Source organism: Hordeum vulgare, chromosome 6H (assembly GCF_904849725.1).
Source record: "Hordeum vulgare subsp. vulgare chromosome 6H, MorexV3_pseudomolecules_assembly, whole genome shotgun sequence".
NCBI classification, from domain to species: Eukaryota; Viridiplantae; Streptophyta; class Magnoliopsida; order Poales; family Poaceae; genus Hordeum; species Hordeum vulgare.
In genome coordinates, this window is record NC_058523.1 from 147,168,890 (window position 1) to 147,192,469 (window position 23,580).

Below are 23,580 nucleotides of genomic sequence, written 5' to 3' on the forward strand. Positions count from 1 at the left end.
ATGCTCCACTTAGGAACAATTTTAAATGACCGCTCCACTATACAAATCCGATTTGCTACTAAGAGTCATCCGGATTGGTGTCAAAGCTTGCAACGTAACCCTTTACGATAAACTCTTTTATCACCTCCATAATCGAGAAACATTTCCTTAGTCCACTAGTTACTAAGTATAAATTTGACCATTTTCTAGTGATCCACTCGTGGATCACTCTTGTACCCCTTGACAGACTCATGTTGAGGCACACACCACATACGGTACACAACATGGCTTTCTATAGAGCCTAGGCTAAGGAATAGGGGATGACCTTCGTCCTTTCACTTTCTTCTGCCATGGTCAGGCTTCAAGTATAACTCAAACTCACACCTTACAATACAGTCAAGAACTCCTTCTTTGACTGATCCATTTTGAACTCCTTCAAAATCTTGTCAAGGTATGTCTTTATTGAAAGTTTTATCAAGCGTCCTAATATATATATATATATATATATATATATATATATATATAGATCTTGATTACCAATATTTTAAGTAGCTTTATCCAGGTTTTCCTTTGAAAACTCCTTTCAAACAACCTTTTATGCTTTCTAGAAATTCTCCATCATTTTTCGATCAACAATATGTCAACCACATATACTTATCGGAAATTCTATAGTGTCCCACTCACTTTCTTGTAAATACAAGTTTCTTCATCAACTCTGTATAAACGAAAAGCTTTGATCACTCATCAAAGTGCTTATTCCAACTCCGAGATGCTTGCGCCAGTCCATAAATGGATCACTGGAGCTCGCATTCCTTTTAGCATCCTTAGGATCAACAAAACCTTCTGGTTGTGTCACATACAACCTTTCCTTAAGGAAACTGTTAAGGAAACATTGTTTTGACATCCATGTGCCAGATTTCATAATTGAAAAATGCAACAACTGCTAACATAATTCCAACAAATTTTAGCATTGCTATGTGTGAGTAAGTCTCATTGTAGTCAACTCTTTGAACTTGTCGGAAAGCTCTTTGCGAAAACTCGAGCTTTCTAAACGGTGACATTTACCATCATCGCCTATCTTCCTTTTAAAGATCCATTTTTTACTTAATAGCCTTACAACCATCAAGTAGTTCATCAAAAGTCCACACTTTGTTTTCATACATGGATCCTATCTCGGATTTCATGGACTCCAGCCATTTGTCGGAATCTGGGCCCACCATTGCCTCTCCATATCTCGTAGGTTCATTATTGTCCAACAACATGACATTCAAGACAGGATTACCGTACCACTGTGTAGCAGTACGTGTCCTTGTCGACCTAAGAGGTTTGGTAGTAACTTGATCCTAAGCTTCATGATCACCATTATCAGCTTCCTCTTCAAGTGGTGTAGGCGCCACAGGAACATCTTCCTGTGCCCTGCTACTCTCTGTTTGAAGTGATGGTTCAAAAACCTCATGAAGTTCCACCATCCTCCCACTCAATTCTTTCGATAGAAACTCTTTCTTGAGAAATAACCCCTTCTTAGCAACATGCATTTTGCCTTCGGATCTGAGATATGAGGTATACCCTACTTTTTTTCCTTCGGGTATCCTATGAAGATGTATTTATCCTCTTTGGGTTCGAGCTTATCAGGTTGAAGCCTTTTGACATAAGCATCACAACCCCAAACTTTAAGAAATGATAAATTAGGTTTCTTGCCAAACCATAATTCATACGGTGTCATCTCAACGGAATTATATGGTGCCCTATTTAAAGTGAATGTGGTTGTCTCTAATGCATAACCCCAAAACGATAGTGGCAAATCGATAAGAGACATCATAGTACGCTCCATATCCAATAGGACATGGCTACGACGTACGAACACACCATAACGCTATGGTGTTCCAAGTGGCATGAGTTGTGAAACAATTTCCACATTGTCTTAACTGTATACCGAACTCATAACTTGGATATTCACCTCTACGATCACATTGTAGACATTTCATCCTCTTGTCATGACGTTCTTCAACTTCACTCTGAAATTGTTTGAACCTTTCAACATTTCAGACTTTTGATTCATCAAGTAAAGATACCTGTATCTAATCAAATCATATGTGAAGGAAGAACATAACAATATCCACTGCGAGCTCCAACACGCATTGGACTGCATACATCAAAATGTATTATTTCTAAAAAGTCACTTGCCCGTTCCATCTCACTTGAAAATGAGGCCTTGACTCATCTTGCCCATGTGGCATGGTTTGCACGTCTCAAACAATTTAAAATCAAGTGAGTCCAGAAGATACATCAACATGGAGTTTCTTCATGTGTTTCACACCAATAGGCATGGTTCGCATGTCTCAAACGATTCAAAAATGAGTGAGTCCAAATGTCCATCAGCATGGAGTTTCTTCATGCATTTTATACCGATATGACCTAAGTGGCACTGCCACAAGAAAGTGGTAATATCAGTATTAACTTTGTATCTTTTGGCATAAAGACTATGAACGTGTGTATCACTACAATCGAGATTCAATAAACCATTCTTTGGTGCATGATCAGACACGATATTATTCATGTAAAGAGAATAACCCATTATTCTCCAATTTTCATAAATAATCGTCTCACAATAAAAAAATCAATATAATGTTCATGCTCAACGCACACACCAAATAACATTTATTTAGGTTTATCACTAATCCCGAACGTAGATGGACCGTGCGATGGTGATCACATCCACCATGGAAACACTTCCAACACACATCGATACCTCTCCCTTAGCTAGTCTTCATTAATTTTGCAACTCCTGTTTCGAGTTACTGATATTATCAACTGAACTAGTATCAAACACCTAGGGGCTACAATGTGCACTAGTAAGGCACACGTCAATAACATGTATATCAAATATACCTTTGTTGACATTGCCAACCTTCTTGTGTGCCATGTATGTGTGGAAATTCCGCTTCCAGTGACCACTCCCCTCATAACAGAATCACTCAGCCTCAGGTTTGGGTTCAACCTTGGGTTTCTTCACCGGAGCGACATCTGGCTTGTCATCCTCGAAGTTCCCCTTCTTGCTCTTACCCTTCTTAAAACTAGTGGTTTTACTAACCATCAACACTTGATGCTCCTTCTTGATTTCTACCTTCACGGTGTCAAACATTGCAAATAGCTCAGGGATCATCTTCTCCATCACTGATATGCTATAGTTCATCATGAAGCTCCAGTAGCTTGGTGGCAGTGACTTTGGAGAACTATGTCAATCACTATCTTATATGTAAGATCAACTCCCACTTGATTCAAGTGATTCTAGTACCCAGACAGTCTCAGTACGTGCTCTCGGATTGAGATATTCTTGTTCATCTTGTAGGCAAAGAACTCGTCGAAGGTATCATACCTCTCAACATGGGCACGAGCGTGGAATCCCTGTTTCATCTCTTGTAACATCTTATATGTTCAGTGACGTTCAAAACATTTTTGGAGCCTCAATTCTAAGTCGTAAAGCATGACGCACTGAATTATCATGTAGTCATCAGGACGTGTCTGTCAGATGTTCTCCACATCCATAGACGACGCTTGGGGGGGGGGTAGCACACCAAGCGGTGCATTAAAGACATAAGCCTTCTATGCAGCAATGAGGAAAATCCTCAGTTTACGGATCTAGTCCGTATAATTGCTACTATCATCTTTGAACTTAGTTTTCTCTAGGAACACATCAAAAATACAGGGGAGCTATAGCGCGAGCTATTGTTCTACAACATACTTTGTAAAGAAAACATAGACTATGTTAATGATAACGAGTTCAATTAATCATATTACTTAAGAACTCCGACTCAACTCAACATCCCTCGGGTTGTTCGAGTGTGACATGATCCAAATTCAACAACCCAAGTCCAATCATCACGTTAGATGAGGTGGTTTGAATGGTGAACATCTCCATGTTGATCATATCTATTATATGACTCATCTTCGATCTTTCAGTCTCTTGTGTTTCGAGGCCGTGTCTCTACATGCTAGGCTCGTCAAGTTTAACCCGAGTGTTCCGCATGTGCAAAACTGGGTTGCACCCGTTGTATGCGAACATAGAGTCTATCACACCCAGTCATCAGATGGTGCTCTGAAACGACGAACTTTCAGAACGACGCACACTCGGGGAGAACACAATTTTATCTTGAAATTTTAGTGAGGGATCACCTTATAATGCTACCATTGTCCTAAAAAAATAAGTTGTATAAAAGCATTAACATCACAAGCAAATCATAAGTGACATGATATGTCTATGAACTTGTGCTTTTTATCTCCATCTCCAAAGCACCGACATGATCTCCATCGTCACTAGCATGATACCATGATCTCCATCATCATGTTGTCGTCAGGGTTGTTGCACCAACAATGCTTCTACTACTATTGCTACCGTTTAGTGATAAAGTAAACATTACATACCGCTTAATGATTGATATGCAGGTCATACAATAATTAAAGACAACCCTATGGCTCCTGTCCCGTTGCCGTATGCATCGACATGCAAGTCGATATGAAATATTACAACATGATCATCTCATACATCAAATATATATCATCATGTCTTCGGGCATATCATATCACAACATACCATGGAAAAAAAGTTAGACATCCTCTAATTTGGTGTTGCATGTTTTACGTGGCTGCTATGTGTATCTAGCAAGAACAATTCTTAGCTACAAAAAAACACAAGGTGATATGCAAGTTGCTATTTAACCTTCTACAAGGACCTCCTTCGTCGAATCTGGTTCAACTAATGTGGGAGAGACAGATAACCGCTAGCCATCTTATGCAACGAAGTTACATGTTAGTCGATGGAACCGGTCTCTCGTGCATGGACGAGTAAACTTGGCTGAGGCCGCTTCATCCCACAATACTGCTGAGGAAGCAATTGGAATATCAACGCCCAAAAAGTCCTTTGTGTTCTACTCATGATGTCACCTACGCATAGACCTAGGTCATGATGCCACTGTTGGGGAATGTTGCGTGGGAAACATAATATTTCCTACGGTCACCAAGATCAATCTAGGAGATGCACATCTACGAGAGGAGAGATTATACCTACATACCCTTGTAGATTGCTTAGCGGAAGTGTTAAAGAACCTGGTTGATTTAGTGGAACGTCTTCGCGATCTAATCACGATCCGTCCCGTGAACTCCAGATCAATCGCCGAACGAATGGCATCTCCACGTTCATCATACGTATGGTTCGATGATGTATTCGCCTCCTCTATCCAGCAAGCGAGGGTGGAGTGGTAGATGAGTTCCCCGGCAGCGCGATGGCGTGATGGTGGTGGTGGTGTAGCTGTCCCGGCAGGGCTTCACCAAGCACTACGGAAACAATCTAGAGGAGAAACAGATCTAGAGGGAGAGAGAGGCATCCCATGGATTTTTAGGTGGTGCTGCCCTCTCTCACCTCAAGTATATATAGGGGGAGGGGTGGAAGGGGCCACCCCTAGGGTTTCCCCTTTTGGGGCGGCGACCAAGGGTGGAGGCGCCCCACAGTGTCTTGCCACCCAAGGAAAGTTGGTGCCACCCCTAGGGTTGGCCCTCCCACAAGCCCAGCCACATGGTCCTGGGTTGGGAGGTGTACCAAACCCACCAGGGGCTGATGTGCATCCCTCACAGCCCATGTGGCCCCTTACGACACTCCTGGTACGCTACTGGTGACGTCCGAACCTTTTCAGGTGACCAACACAGAAGTTCCCATATATCAATGTTTACCTCTGGACCATTCTGGAGCTCCTCGTGACGTCCGAGATCTCATTCAGGACTCCGAACAACTTCCATTTACCGTCAAACATAACTCATTAATACCAAATCATCATCGAACCTTAAGTGTGCAGATCCTACGGGTTTGAGAACTACGGAGATATGACTGAGACACACTCCGGTCAATCACCAATGGCGGGACCTGGATGCCCATATTGGCTCCTACATATTCTACGAAGATCTTTATTGGTCGAACCTCGATGTCAAGTATTTCGTTAATCCCGTACGCAGTTTCCTTTGTTCATCGGTATGTTACTTGCCCGAGATTCGATCGTCGGTATCTCTATACCTAGTTCAATGTCGTTACCGGCAAGTCTCTTTACGTGTTCTGTAGTGCAAGATCATATGGCTAACTCTTTAGTCACATTGCTTGCAAGCTCATTGTGATGTTGTATTGCTGAGTGGGCCCTGATATACCTCTCCATCACATGGAGTAACAAATCCGAGTCTGGATCCATGCCAACTCAACAGACACCCTCAGAGATAGATGTAGAGCATCTTTATAGTCACCCAGTTATGTCGCGACGTTTGATACACACAAGGTATTCCTCCGCTGTCAGTGAGTTGCATGATCTCATGGTCATAGGAACACATACTTGACATGCAGAAAACAACAGAAATAAACTGACACGATCATATGCTACGTTCATAGTTTGGGTCTTGTCCATCACATCATTCCCCTAATGATGTGATCCCATTATCAAATGACAACTCATGGCTATGGCTTGGAAACCTTAGTCATGTTTGATCAACGAGTTAGTCTAGTAGAGGCTCACTAGGGACACAATGTTGTCTATGTATCCACAAATTTATTTGAGTTTCCAATTAATACAATTATAACATGGATAATAGACGATTATCATGAATGAGGAAATATGATAATAACTAATTTATTATTGCCTCTAGGGAATATGCACAAGTGTGGAAAAGTGGTAGCATTGTCCCTTCTCTCTTTTTCTCTCATTTTTTTATATTTTTTTGGTGGGCTCTTTGGCCTCTTCTTTTTTTTTAATATTTTGGTGGGCATCTTTTGCCTCTTTTATTCCCTCACATGGGACAATGCTCCATCAATGATGATCATCACACTTTCAACTCAAAACTTAGAGCAATGATGACTCTATCTGAAATGCCTTCGGTAGTGTACCGTGACAATGATCTAGCATGGCATAGACATTAATGGAAACATCATGCTAGCTATCTTACAATCATCCAATAGTAATGTAGACGTGGTGGCACATGTCATGGTGGTAGTTGCATGGCAATATATCTCGGAATGAATTTGAAAAATCCATAGTAGGTAGGTATGGTGGCTGTTTTGAGGGAGGCTAATGGTGGGTTTTGTGCACCGGCGAAAGTTGCATGACACTAAGAAGATAGTGATGGTGGAAGGTGAAAGTGCATCTAAACCATGGAATCAACATTAGTCATGAATAACTCATATACTTGTTGCAAAAGTTTTATTAGTAATCGAAACAAAGCATTCAACGCATACTCCTAGGGGAATGGTTGGTCGGTATAAACCATCGCGCGACCCCGACCGCCACGCAAAGGATGACAATCAAAAGACTAATCATGCTCAGACTTCATCACATAGCGGTTCACCATACGTTCATGCTACGGGAATCACTAACTTCAACACAAGTATTCCTAGATCCACAACACCTTACTAGCATGACTTCAATATTACCAAAACCACAACTCAAAACTAATTGAGATGAATCAAACTTCTCTAACTATTCAATGCACATGAAGGTGGAAGTTTTCGTATCCCTATGGATAATTACCCCTTTTGAGACTACTTTCAAAGAATAGATCAACTAACAACCCACGCACCTCTGTGCTCTAAAAGATATAAGTGAAGCACATAGAGAAAAAGTGTCTAGCTCAAAAGATATAAGTGAAGCACATGTGAGCTGAATTGTCTACCAAAAGATATAAGTGAAGCTCGACAAAATCATGGTGAGTGCATATCTCTCTCTCTGTAGGTGTGCAGAAAGGATGATTGTGACACAACAAAAATAAAAGACTCCTACGATACAAGACGCTCGAAGCAAAAACACATAACATGTGGTGAATAAAAATATAGCCCCAAGTAACGTTACCGATGGATTGAAAACGAGAGAGGGGATGCCTTCCCGGGCATCCCCAAGCTTAGGCTTTTACGGCATCCTTGAATCTCTTGGGGTGCCTTGGGAATCCCCAAGCTTGAGCTCTTGCCACTCTTTATCTCTTTGTCCATAAGAACTTCACCCAAAACTTGAAAACTTCACAACACGAAACTTAAATTGAAACTCGTGATAACATTAGTATGAGAAAGCAAACCACCACTTCCTTAGGTACTGTAGCAAACTTAAATTCTACTTGTGCTGACGTTGGGTTACTGTATTTTCAATATTCCATGGCTAATACCCCCCGATACTATACATTGTTTCATCAAAATAAACAACCAACACAACAAAAACAGAATCTGTTAACAGCAGACAAGTCTGTAGCAATATGTATATTTCATATAGCTATGATACTTCAAAAATTCTTAAACATTACGACAGTCTGAATAATTTGAGTAGCAATCAGAAGCAAAAAGAATCAACTCAAAAACTCTTACAGAACAAAAATGAAAATTCTTTTCGTGAGCAGAAAGTTTTTGTCTTTTCCAGCATGACCAAACGATCATCCCCAAGACTAATCATAACGGTTTTGCTTGGCACAAACGCAAAAAGAAACACAAAAAACACAATCATAACAGAATTATGAAAGTGTGGAGAAAACAAAACAGGAAGCTAAAAAGCAAAGAAAAATTTATTCATTGGGTTGCCTCCCAACAAGCGCTATCGTTTAATGCCCTTAGCTAGGCATTGATTTCAATGATGCTCACCTAAAAGGTAAGGATTGAAACACAACGAGAGCATCATGGAGCAAATGGCTAGCACATTTAAGTCTAGCCAACTTCCTATTCATAGGGATTTTGTGATCAAACAATTTTTTGGAGGAAGAATCAACTAGCATAGGAAGGCAAAACAAGCATAGCTTCAAAAATTTCAACATATGGAGAGGAAACTTGATACTATTGCAATACGTAGAAGCATATGATCCTCTCTCATAGTAATTTTCAGTAGCATCATGAATGAATTCAACAATATAACCAGCACCTAAGGCTTTCTTTTCATGATCTACAAGCATAGGAATTTTACTACTCTCCACATAAGGAAATCTATTCTCAAGAATAGTAGTGGGAGTATCGTAAAAGATTTGAGCACTACAAATTGTATCCACAATGAAAAAGCAAGGTTTAGCAAAGGTGTTTTCGAAAGTATCACAAGCTTTATCATCCCTCTTCTTCAAAGCATAAGTATCCTCACAATAATCATCATAGATAGGGGGCATGCTTTCATCAAAATAATTTTGATCATTCAAAGTGGAAGAACTAAAAAGATCATCTTCATCAAATATAGCATCCCCAAGCTTGTGGCTTTGCATATTATTAGCGTCATGGGTATTCATAGAATTCATGCTAAAAACATTGCAATCAAGATCATCATTCACATATTCTATGCCAAGCATTCTATGTAATTCTTCTTTTAGCACTTGAGCACAGTTTTCCTTCCCATCATGCTCACGAAAGACATTGAAAAGATGGAGCATATGAGGCATCCTCAATTCCATTTTTTGTAGTTTTCTAGCGAAAGAACAAGAAACAAAAAGATTCGATTGCAAGATCTAAAGATATACCTTCGAGCGCTAACCTCCCCGGCAACGGCGCCAGAAAAGAGCTTCGTTGACGGGATGTTAGTGCCGCTTACCTAGCCTCCCCGGCAACGGCGCCAGAAAAGAGCTTGATGTCTACTACACAACCTTCTCCTTGTAGACGTTGTTGGGCCTCCAAGTGCAGAGGATTGTAGGACAGTAGAAATTTTCCCTCAAGTGGGTGACCTAAGGTTTATCAATCCGCGGGAGGCGTAGGATGAAGATGGTCTCTCTCAAGCAACCTTGCAACCAAATAACAAAGAGTCTCTTGTGTCCCCAACACACCTAATACAATGGTAAGTTGTATAGGTGCACTAGTTCGGCGAAGATATGGTGATACAAGTGCAATATGGATGGTAGATATAGGTTTTTGTAATCTGAAATTACAAAAACAGCAAGGTAACAAATGGTAAAAGTGAGCACGAACAGTATTGCAATGCGTGGAAACAAGGCCTAGGGTTCATACTTTCACTAGTGAAGTTCTCTCAACAATGGTAACATAATTGGATCATATAACTAGCCCTTAACATGCAACAAAGAGTCACTCCAAAGTCACTAATAGCGGGGAACAAACGAAGAGATTATTGTCGGGTACGAAACCACCACAAAGTTATTCTTTCTGATCGATCTATTCAAGAGTCCGTAGTAAAATAACACGAAGCTATTCTTTCCGTTCGATCCATCATAGAGTTCGTACTAGAATAACACCTTAAGGTACATATCAACAAAGACCCTAATGTCACCTAGATACTCCATTGTCACCTCAAGTATCCGTGGGCATGATTATACGATATGCATCACATAATCTCAGAATCATCTATTCAACCAACATATAGAACTTCAAAGAGTGCCCCAAAGTTTCTATCAGAGAGTCAAAACGTGTGCCAACCCATGTGCATAGGTTCCCAATGTCACGAACCCGCAAGTTGATCACCAAAACACACATCAAGTACTCACATGAATCCACGTGTGCCAACCCATATGCATAGGTTCCCAATTGTCAAAAACCCGCAAGTTGATCACAACAGATAGACACGTGCAAGACATACATCAAGTGTTCTCAAAGACTCAATCCGATAAGATAACTCCAAAGGGGAAACTAAATTCGTTACAAGAAGGAGAGGGGGAAGAACATCATAAGATCCAACTATAGTAGCAAAGCCCATGGTACATCGAGATCAAGACATCTCAAGAACACGAGAGAGAGAGAGAGGGATCAAACACATAGCTACTGGTACATACCCTCAACCCCGAGGGAGAACTACTCCCTCCTCGTCATGGAGATCACCGGGATGATGAAGATGGCCACAGGAGATGGATTCCCCCTCCGAGAGGGTGCCGGAATGGGCTCGAGATTGTTTTTTGGTGGCTATAGAGGCTTGCGGTGGCGGAACTCCCGATCTAGGTTTCTTTTGGAGGTTTCTGAATTTATAGGATTTTATGGCGGTGCAATTACGTTGGTTGGGCCCACGAGGAGGTCACAAGCCTGCGTGCCACCACCGGGGGAGGTGGTGGCGGCGTGAGGGCTTGTGACTCCCTCATGGCCCATCTGGCCTTCTCCCAAAGCTTCGGGGGTCTCTTTTGGTCCAAAAAAATCATCGTAAAGTTTCATTCCATTTTGACTCCGTCTGAAAATGGGCCAAAAACACGGAAAAAACAGAAACTGGCACTTGGCACTGAGTTAATAGGTTAGTCCCAAAAAAGATATAAAATAGCATATTCGTGCATATAAAACATACAAAGTTGACAAGATAATAGCATGGAACCATAAAAAATTATAGATACGTTGCAGACGTATGAGTTACCTCCCAACAAGCGCTATTTTTTATGCCCCTAGCTAGGCATAATGCATAGATTCAAGTATCGTCCTCTTTAGGTTTTTGCTCTATAGGTTTCCCTCATGATTGACTTATATGGTGGCTTAGTTTTAGTTCTAGGGAAGTGTTCCATACCCTTTCTCAACAGAAACTGAAATTTAATATTCCCTTTTTTCATATCAATCACATCACCTATAGTTTGTAATAACGGTCTACCAAGTATTATGGGAAAAGACAGATTGAAATTAATATCAAGCACAATAATATCTATGGGCACATAATTCCTATTTGCAAGAATAATAACATCATTAATTCTTCACAAAGGCTTTTTAATAGTAGAATCCGCCAAGTGCAAATTAAGAGAACACTCTTCCATATTGGTAAAACCTAAAAAATCACATGGGTATTTCAGAATTGTGGAAACACGAGCACCCAAATCACATAAAGAATTGTGCTCATAATTTTTTATCATGAATTTAATGGTAGTTTCCCATTCATCATATAATTTTCTACGAATTGAAATCTCTAATTCCAACTTTTCGTCTTTGACTTTCATCATAACTTCTACAATATGTTTAGTAAAAGCCTTGTTTTGTTCATATGCATTGGGTGAATTTAGCATGGATTATAACAAATAAATACATTCAATCAAAGAACAACTATCATAATTAAAGTCTTTGTAATCCCAGAGAGTGGGCACATCACTAGTTAAAGTTTTTACCTCTCCAAACCCACTTTTATCGAAAAAATCAACAAGATTTTCACCATCCCAATTATGGGACGCCTTCTAGATAAAGTTGGATATTCTTCAGTCCCCTTATCGTCAAGTTTAATATTACTAAACAAGGCATCAAAACAAGAAACACCAATTATTATAACATCTTAATCATTACTATGAAAGAAATCGGGTTGAGTCGCCTTTTCAAAAAAATTTCTCTTTTAGGTCTTAGCATGGTGGTTCTTTTCTTACTTTCATCCATGGAGACATACGAAGATTTAATTGATTCATTAACATCAACCTTATTTGGAAAAAATTGATCATGACATTTTCTACATCATGTGTAATTCTATCAATGCTCCTAGACATATCATCAACCTTACTCATTTATTCTTCTATTGTAGTGTTGAAAACTTTTTGAGCATTAATAAATTATTTATTATTATTCACAAGATCAGAAGGCATACTATTATTGTTCACAAGATCAGAGGGCATACTATTATCAACCTACCAACCCTTCCCCTAGGAGTATGCGTTTAGCACTTTGTTTCGATTACTAATAAAAACTTTTGCAACAAGTATGTGAGTTCTTCATGACTAATGTGAGTCCATGGTATAGATGAACTTTCACCTTCCACCAGTGCTAGCTTCTCTAGGGCCGTGCAATTCTCGCTGGTGCACAAACCCACCAACTCTCTTCCTCAAAACAGCCACCATACCTACCTACTATGGCATTTTCATAGTCATTCCGAAATATATTGACATGCAACTCCCACCGTTCCATCTCATGACTTGTGCCGTCACTCTCATATTGCCATTGCATGATCGTAAGATAGCTAGCGAGATGTTTCAACGTCATACGCCATGCTAGATCGTTGCACATCCCGGTACACTGCCAGAGGCATTTCCTATGGAGTCATCATCATTGTGAGATTTGAGTAAATAAAAGTGTGATGATCATCATTATTAGAGCATTGTCCCACGTGAGGAAAAAAAAAGAGGCCAACGAGCCCAAAAAAAAGAGAGGCCTAAGAGCCCAAATGAAAAAAAGAGAATAGAGAGAAAAAGAGAGAAGGGACAATGCTACTATCTTTTTCCACACATGTGCTTCATAATAGCACCATGTTCAACATGATTGAGAAATTCTTGCTTTGTCACTACCATATGCTAGTGGGAATCTTCATTATATAACTTGGCTTGTATATTCCAATGATGGGCTTCCTCAAAATTGCCCTAGGCTTCGTGAGCAAGCAAGTTGGATGCACACCCACTAGTTTTCCTTTTGAGCTTTCACATACTTATATGTAACATCCCAATTTTCTTAAATTCGGATGTTAATAGATCATTCATATGCATCTCATATTTCTATGCATTATTGTGTTCTTCTGAAAATTCTATTCGTTATGTGACTGCGGGCAATTTATTGGAGTGGAGATAATATGACTTCTCCCCCCGTCGAATTAAAGTGCATAACGTTTCGAATTTTATTTTGGAGTTACCGACTTGGTTTTGCAAAAAAATTATAATGTCCGAAATCATCTTTAGTTAAGTTTTTAAATGCTTTTGCGTGGCCTATTGCATCAAAACTATTTTTAAAAAATTTCATTAGGAGGAACTAGGGTTCCCATAGATATATTATATGTATATGTATATATACATATATATTAGTTGTATATATTATTCTGTTTTTTCCTAAGTATTCTAGTGTACATATATATTAGTACATATTTTCTAGTATTTGTTAGCTAGGAAATATATTTTACTTTTTTTTTGCTGCTGTTTGTTCTTTTTTCTAAAAAAAAGGGAACCGGCCAGGCCGAGCCAAAGGGCTCAGCCCAGCCATGCACTCGAGCCACCCATGCACCACGTACCCCAGCATGCCCAACCGCCCGAGTCTCTCTCTTCCCCGTTTCCTTTCTTCTTCCTCCTCCCTCTCTTTCCTTCTCCCAGTGCAGACCGAACCGACCTCTCTTCCCTCCCCGATTTTTCTCTCCTCTCCTGCCTTGTCTCTCCCTCCTCCTTCCTTCTCTCCACCCGAGCTCTCTCTCCCCCACGTCCCCTTCTTCTCCTTCCTCCCTCCCTTTCCTTTTTTCTCCAGCAGAAACCGAGACCGACCCCTCTTCCCGCGATCACCTTCCCCAGTACTCCCTCTCGTCCCTTATCTCTCCTTCTCCCTCGCGATTCCCTCCCCAAGGCTCTCTCCTCTCTTTCCTTCTCCCAGTGCAGACCGAACCGAGCCTCCTTCTCCCTCGCGATTCCCTCCCCAAGGCTCTCTCCTCCTTCCTTTCTACTCTCCCACCAAGGCCTATATATACCCCCCCCGAGACCCCGTTCCCAACCCTAGCCCCGCCGCCTCCACGAGCCACCGCCGCCACGCCCCCCCGCCGCCCTAGCCGCCGCCACCCCAAGTAGCAGCAGCAGCACCCGAGGCTGCACCTTCGGCCTCGCCAGGAGGAGCCCCCCGAGCTCCGTCTCCCCCGCCGCCGCCTCCCCGAGGAGGAGGAACCTCACCGCCGCCGCCCGACGTCTCCACCGCCCAGAGCCAACTCTCCCTCGCCGGTCAACTCCCCCTCGCCGGTGCACCCCCTTTGCCCAGCAGGTAACTATCCCTCTCTCTCTCTAGTTAGCATGCATTCGTTTTTAGCCTTTAGATCTCCATGCAATGGCTAGGATTAGAACACTAGTACCTCTTCGGTCTATTCCAAAAAAACCAGTAGGTTTATTTGTCACTTATGAATTAACCGGCAGACTTGCTAGTCTTCGGCCGTTTGCCCGAAACCATTCAACAAACAGCCCCGCAGCCACTAGTAGCCTGACACGTGTAACTCCCTGTTAGCACTAGTAGTATTGTATTTTTCTGTCCAGATTACAAAAAACAGAAACTTTCAATTTTGTATTTGCCACAACTTTTTATCCCTAAGTCCAATGACATTGATTCTTTTTCCAGTAGCTCACAAATTTCCTGTAGTTTTTAAAAACATATAGTTTGTCTATGTTTGAAATTTTAAATATAAGTTAGAAGAGATTTAGTTTAAACACTGTTTTGCCTATTCCAGGAGTTTGAAAAATGATTTTTAGTTGATTCTTTTCGCTACTGTTTTCTAGTGATAAAATCTTACTGTGGTAGAAGTTTCAGAATTTTTAAAGTATTTTTACTGGTGTTTTCAACAGAAACATATTTCTGCCCTACCGGCGCGCGATAAATTCTTTTGCGTAGTCTTTTGCAAATCATTGCATGTGATGTTATTTTTACTTGTGGCATGATTGAATTGCTTATGGTGTGCTTTGTGTTTGTATCGGTAGTTCATCCGGAGTGTGAAGCGTGTTACTTAGAGACGCTCGAGCAGGACAACTATCATCAAGGCAAGTTATCTTTGATCATGTTATTTTACCTATGTTTTCAATGCATAGTAGATCACCTTATTTACCCAATTTGCATGCTGCCTAGGTACTTGGAAACTTTAGCATAAGTTGGAGTATCATGTGGTAGGAACACAACAACCCCGACACTTGGCCCCGGGACGACAATTTCTTAATGCTATGCTTGAGTAGACGGGTTATCGGTTGAGTGTATACCACGAGTGATGCGAGGTTGATATAATAATCAAGACCGGACTAAGACAAGATTTTCAAGACCTTGGACGCAATGCAACACTGGGTGAAGGACGGTTGATCGGCTCCCTGGAAAACCCAGTGGATGCCCGGGATGCTGGAGAGGCCATGTCATCCTGCGGAAAGCTTCACCCAGGCTCGAAGAGACGGACGGAGACTTCAAGACTCAAGGCTTACCTGCACAGCCACAAGTCATTATGGGCTTTGGCTTGGTTGGACAACGCGGCGACTCTGGACAGGCGGTGCTAGCAGATGTAGACGAACGGTAGGAATGGATGGGCACCGACAGGGATTCAGAGGGACCCGTTGAAAGACCATGTTTTGATCATCCGGTCTTCAAACACCCTGAAGTGCGAGGACAAACCCGGAGGCGATCAAATCTTGTGGGGAACGTGTGCAAAACTCTGCAGAGTACTCAACCTAATCGATTAGCTGTGTCCACGGTCATGGACAACTTGAGCCGAAGGCATTGAATTTCCCCTGAACTCTCGACACAACTAAATAATGATGTGGGTGTTAACAACTATTCGGGTACGAGAATTGGTTGGCGGAACCATCTCGTTAACAACAAACATTGTAGTAAATTTTGCTTTCAACCCCTTTTGTTGTAGGATAAAACTGGTTTTATGCAAAACTTAGCTCCACCGGCCAAATATGCATGTAGAGATAGTTGATTATTATTTTACCCCTCTCTTTGATGATTTTCCGGCATATTCAATATGCTGACCTACACGGCTGCAACGTATCATGTTGTAGAGTACTTTTCCGACCAGGAGTGAGGCTACGGTTCTACGCTCAGCGACATGCCCTTGGAGTCGGATGGACTCGTCTACCTGATGCTTCCGCTTAGTCTTCGTTAGATAATCTCATGAGTTGGGCTTCAGCCACTTTATTGTACTCCTTTATTGTAATAAAGTACTCTTTATGAGATTTCGATTAATAAAGCTGTGTGATTGCACTCTTGAATATATACATTATGTACTGTGTGTGTACCAGCATGATCTTGGGATGGTACGGAAACACCAGAGGCTTGACTCGTTGAGTCGGGTCGCTACATTATAGCTCTAGTGCATCTGTTGTATGGCAATCCCTACTCATTCACATTGATATCTATTAATGGGCATCTCCATAGCCTATTGATACGCCGAGTCAATGTGACTATCTCCTCCCTTTTTGTCTCACAACCACCACCACACTCTATTCCACCTATAGTGCTATATCCATGGCTCACGCTCATGTATTGCGTGATAGTTATAAAAAGTTTGAGAAAGTAAGAGTGCGAAAACAATTACTTGGCCAATACCGGGGTTGTGCATGATTTACATTAGTTGTGTGAGGATGTTGGAGCATAGCCAGACTATATGATTTTGTAGGGATAACTTTCAGTTGCCTTATTATTTTGAAAGTTCATGATTACCTTGCTAGTTTGCTTGAAGTATTACTGTTTTCATGTCAATAGCAAACTATTGTTTCAAATCTTACGGATCTGAACATTCATGTCACGTGAAAGAAGTTGCAAAGGACAACTATGCTAGGTAGCATTCCACATCAAAAATTCATTCTTTATCACTTCCCTACTCGAGGACGAGCAGGAGTTAAGCTTGGGGATGCCTGATACGTATCCAATGTATCTATAATTTTTGATGGTTTCATGCTAATATCTTGTCAAACTTTGGATGTTTTGCATGCCTTTTATATATTTTTTGGGACTAACTTATTAACTCAGTGCCAAGTGCCAGTTCCTGTTTTTTCCATGTTTTTGACCCCTTCCAGAGGAGATTTTGAAACAGAGTCCAAACGGAAGAAAATCCCTGAAAATAATTTTTTCCATAACGGAAGAAGATCGGGAAGCTTGAGAGCCAAGGCAGGGCAGCCTGAGGAGCCCCACAAGCCCCCACCCCGCGGCCAGGGGGTAGGTTGCGGCCCACAGGCTTGTGGGCCCCCTGAGCGCCCCCTGACCTAGGGGTTGCGCCTACAAATTCCCTAAAAATTCCAAAAAAATCAGGAGATCATCGAAAGTACTTTTCCGCCGCCGCAAGCTTCTGTCTCCGCAAGATTCCATTTGGGGCACGTTCCGGTGCTCTGCCGGACAGGGGATTCGAATACGGAGGGCTTCTTCATCAACACCATGACCTCTCCGATGATGCGTGAGTAGTTCACCATAGACCTACGGGTCCATATCTAGTAACTAGATGGCTTCTTCTCTCTCTTGGATCTTCAATACAAAGTTCTCCATGATCTTCATGGAGATCTATCTAATGTAATCTTCTTTGCGGTGTGTTTGTTGAGATCCGATGAATTGTGGATTTATGATCAGATTATCTATGAATCTTATTTGAGTTTCTTCTGATCTCTCTTATGCATGATTTCATATCCTTGTAATTCTCTTCGAGTTGTGGGTTTTGTCTGGCCAACTAGATCTATGATTCTTGCAATGGGAGAAGCGCTTGGTTTTGGGTTCATACCGTGCGGTGACCTCACCCAGTGACAGAAGGGGTAGCGAGGCACGCATCGTGTTGTTGCCATTAAGGGTAAAAAGATGGGGTTTTCATCATTGGTTTGAGATTATCCCTCTACACCATGTCATCTTGCTTAAGGCGTTACTCTGTTCGTCATGAACTCAATACACTAGATGCATGCTAGATAGTGGTCGATGTGTGGAGTAATAGTAGTGGATGCAGAAAGTATCGGTCTACTTGTCTCGGACGTGATGCCTATATATATGATCATTGCCTTAGATATCGTCATGACTTTGTGCGGTTCTATCAATTGCTCGACAGTAATTTTTTCACCAACCGTGATTTGCTATTTTGAGAGAAGCCTCTAGTGAACACTATGGCCCCCAGGGTCTACTCCACACCATATTTTCAGCCTTACACTTTTTACTTCGTTGCACTTTCCGCCTTCAGATCTCACTTTGCAAACAATCTTGAAGGGATTGACAACCCCTTTGAAGCGCTGGGTGCAAGCTCGTTTGTGTTTGCGCAGGTACTTTGGACTTGACGAGGCCCTCCTTCTGGATTGATACCTTGGTTCTCAAACTGAGGGAAATACTTACTGCTCCTGTGCTGCATCACCCTTTCCTCTTCAATGGAAAAACCGATGCGAACAAGAGAAGTAACAAGAAGAATTCCTAGCGCCAAGGAAGGACTTTTGTTACCGTAGCAATAATTTTAATTTCACAATATCATTGTCCACATATTTTTTATTTTGAATGTCGCACAATTCTGTGGAAGTGTTTAGATGGGTTGTGGCATCCACATTAGGACTACCGGGAAATTGCTCTTTCATAACAAGATTCAAAAAACAACATTAATATCATAAGACTCCGCACTAGTGGCAGGAGGAGCAATGAGACTACTAATAGAATCATTATTATTAATGTTAGAAAATCACACAATTTGGTATTTTCTTGAGTCATTGTGACTACGTGAACCAGATCACAAGCAAACAAAAGATCAAAGAAGAAAAAGGCAAACGAAAAATATTTTTGTATTTTTTTGTTATACGTTTTAGAAGTGGGGAAGATGAAAACGGGCAAATAAATTAATTGCAAGGACATGAAAGTTTATGTGTAGGTACTTGGTATATGTTGATGATGTCTCCCCGGTAATGGTGCCAGAAATTCTTCCTGCTACTTGTGAGTTGCGTTGTGATTTCCCCGAAGAGGAGGGGATGATGTAGTACAATAGAGATAAGTATTTCCCTCAGTTAGGAAATCAATGTTATCAATCCAATAGGAGAACCAAGAAACACTATGTAAACAACACCTGCACACAAATAACAAATACTTGCAACCCAACGCGTAGTGGGGTTGTCAATCCCTTACAGCGTGTTTGGTCAATCCCTCGTCAATTCCCATGAACCAAACAAGGAATACAAATTCTCCTCAAATTCTCACATATAATTCCTATCATGTGCCAAATAGGGGATTGGGAATAAAATGACTGATCCCATGTCTAATCTCAATACAACTCCCTACATTAAACTCCCATTCCTCTTCCCAAAAATTTCCAAACATGTTGTTAATGGTATTGAGATAGATTAAATTACATAGGATTTGATAAATAGATCTAAATAAAACACAAAATGAAATAAATAGAAGAAAATTGTGGCAAGGTATTTTTTTTAATATATGATAGAAAATAGTTCCAAGGGCCATAGTTTTCACTAGAGGCTTCTCTCGAGAAAATAACATACGATGGGTAAACAAATTACTATTGGGAATTGATAGAAAAGAGAATAAGCATGACAATATCTGAGGAAATGATCGTGTATATAGGCATCACATACAAGATGAGTAGACTGACTCCTTCCTGCATCTACTACTATTACTCCACACATCGACCGCTATCCAACACGCATCTAGTGTATTAAGTCCATGGGAAAACATAGTAATGCATTAAGAATGATGATATGATGTAGACACGATAAACTTACATATAAATAAACCCCATCTTGTTACCCTTAATAGCAACGATACACGTGTGTCATGTATCATTCTGTCACTGAGATTGAGGACTGCAAGATCGAACCCATCACAAATGACCTCTTCCCATGGCAAGATAAATTAAACTAGTTGACCAAACTAAACCAATAAACCGGAGAAGAAATGTGAGGCTATAAAAATCATGCATAGAAGAGTTCAAAGAAGACTCAAATAACATTCATGTATAGATGAAATCATAAACTCACAATTCACAGGATCCCAATAAACACACCGCAAAAGAGTTGGATCAAATATATCTCCAAGAACATCGAGGGGAACGTTGTATTGAAGATAAAAAGAGGGAGGAAGCCATCTAGCTACTAACTACGAACCTATAGGCATGTTGTAAACTACTCATGCATCATCGGAGGGGCATCAAGGTCAAGGTTGATGAAGAACCCCTCCATGATCGTTGCCCGCTCCGAGAGAGTGCTGGAAAAGGCCTCTAGATTGGATCTCGTGGTTCTAGAACTTGCAGCGGTCGAAAAGGTATTTCGTTGACTCCTCTAGGGTTTCTAGGAGCTTAGAGTATTTATAGAGTCGGAGATAGGTCAAGGCGGTTCCTATGGGCTCCACTACCCACCAGGGCGCGCCCTGGTGCCTAGTGGGCCCCACGGACCTCCTCTCATGGCCTCTAGAAACTTCCAGGGTCTCTTCTTGCCAGGAAATTTTTTCCAAAAAGTTTTATGGCATTTGGACTTCATTTGGAATTGATATTCTGCAAAGTAAAAAACTACAACTACCACTGGGCTCTAAGTTAATAGGTTAGTCTCAAAAAATGATATAAAGTTGCTAGTAAATCTATATAAAACATCCAAGATTGGTAATATAACAACTTGGCAATAAAAAATTATAGATACGTTGCAGACGTATCATTATCAAGAGCAATGCAATGGACAGATAGCAAAGTTCTGGACGCATTGGGGACAGATAACTTCTCAGTGAGTTCAAGATCTTTATGTGGGGTATTGATAAAAGATTGACCAAGATGGCTTATCTCCATACGTGCACCATTTGCTACAGCGTAGACTTGATCATGGCCATAATATTTTCTTGCATTGTTAGCTTCTCAAGTTGGCTAGAGATGTGGTTGGTGGCACATGTATCAATGTACCTATTTGTGTCCACTCCATAGGACATATCAACACCAGAGGTTACTTTATTTTTTTGTCAATTATTGTCATCAACGTAGCGCCAATCACAATCTTTAGCAATATGGTTTGTTTTCTCACAAATTGGACACCTACCCTCATAGCCATCATACCCTTCGAAGTTGCACCCCCTATTGTTGTTGTAAAGGGGCGCCCATTGTCGCTATTGTCGCTAATGTTGTTTTGGTGATAGTAGCCTCCACCATTGCTACTACCACCTTGGTAGCCCCACTGTCGGTGTCAAAACCAGTAGATCTCGAGTAGGGAGTCCCGAACTGTGGACCTTGGATCGATGGGTTGCAGGAAGAGGGGGGAGACCGCGGTTTACCTAGGTTCGGGCCCTCCGCTGGAGGTAATACCCTACGTCCTGCTTGATTGTATTGATGGAGATGATTACAGAGTTGATCTAACTTGAGATTGTATATGCTAAACCCTAGATGATTTAGCCTCCTCTATATGGATAGGGGTCCCTCGTTTATATAGACACCAGGGTCCCTAGGGTTTACAAGCTACCGACTACAATCGGGAGTAGATGAGCCAACCTAGTCCTTCTAAGCTTGGAGTACACGCCAATTTTGGGGATGTTACCTGTAGGTAACCCGCCCTTAATGGGCCTAGTCACCAAAGGGGCGACTCACCATTAGTATGCGTTCTATGGCCCAGGAGCTGTAGGGCGGTTCAAAAGGAATGTGCAGATGATGGAATGTCAAGGAAGCTCCTGATCGTGGGGAACACGGCGACTTAGAGATAAGGAAAGCTACTAAGAGTAGGATGGCAGGACTTTGTAAACCCTAGGGCCTCGACCTGTATATAAAGGCGAGTCCCAAGGAAAGGTCAGACGAGTTAGAAAGAATCGAGAGCTAGGTCAGGCGAGTTACGCCCTCCTTGTAATCGAAGCCACCATTAATCCACACAAAGCAGGACGTAGGCTTTTGCCTCTTCTCAAGGGGCCGAACCTAGGTAAATATGAGTCTCGCTTTCCCTCACCCCATTTGAGTCGCCACCAAGGTGCGATGGCTCCATCTCTAAGTCCTTTCACAAGGACATGTTCCGTGAAAAAACCACGACAGTTGGTGCCCACCGTGGGGCCTCCGCACGGTGGAGTTGAGTTCTCAAAGGGAGCCCTATCAGGGTTAGATAGCTATGCGGTCGGCATCATGACTAAGAGCCGCCGCGGGAAGTACTACATCGACAACTCGCTATGGGAATCGGAGGCCGACTCCGTCGAATCTGGCTACCGAGTCCCCTTCGACATAATCAACATCTTCATCAGCATGATTGGGACGCCCATTCCTGAGCCGGACACCTCCACCGACATCGTCGAGCCGGCCTGGTACATCCTCCCCGTTACATGGCAGAAAAGAGTCGTCAGGTTTTCGTCGGTTTTACGCAGGGAGGCGACGCGTAAGACGAAAAGGCGGGCCAGGAGATCACCCCTTTCAATTCCGGTGGCAAGTCATCCATGGACGAGACAGAGTTGATCCACCCTCTTGAGGAAGGACAGCTCGGGGGTTTGTCGTTGGCAATGGATCCCGAAGTCCTCGAGAGGTCTCGCCGGCAAATCGCCATCTACATGGCGGGGTCAGCCCAGCCTCATCAAAATCCGACTGGCAACAATGAGACCGGGGGAACATCCAAGCCCCTAGCGCAAACCATGACAGAACTAGCAGCAGTGATAGACAGCCTTATGGCAACCCCGATTACATCTGAAAGTCAGGAGTCGGTCAATGCCGAGCCAACCAAGCTGCGGGAGGCCATGGCCAAGGCACAGCGCGACATGGAAGCAGAAGCCGCCAGGATTGAGACACAACGAGCTGCGGTCGCCGCACAGACCGAGCGGTTAAACACCGAAGGCTGGCGGCTTGAGATACAGCAGCGCACATCTGACGCCGTCCATCAAAGGAGACACAATGGGCGCGTCCCGGCCGACTTACACAAAACTCGCCTTTTTGACACTCCGCGCACCCCCCCGGGGCGGGTCTTGATCGGCCTTTGCAAACCGCCCCGAGGGGAGGAACGATTCCACCGCCCAATCCACCGCTAGCTCAGCCCATGGACGCTCATACGACTCGATTCCAGACGCCGCGGGGTCACTTCTCAAACCTCGTTGACAATGTCTCGGCAGCGACCCGCCACCTGGAGTCCCTTCCGATTTACGGAAACACCCCGGCCGAGATAGAATCTAGAAACGCCATCGAGATGCTGAAAAAGGTCGTGGTTCAGCATGCGCAGTATTCACATAGCCTTGATCGGCTCCACTCCACGCCTCAGGCGAGTCACACCAAAAGTCGCCACGAG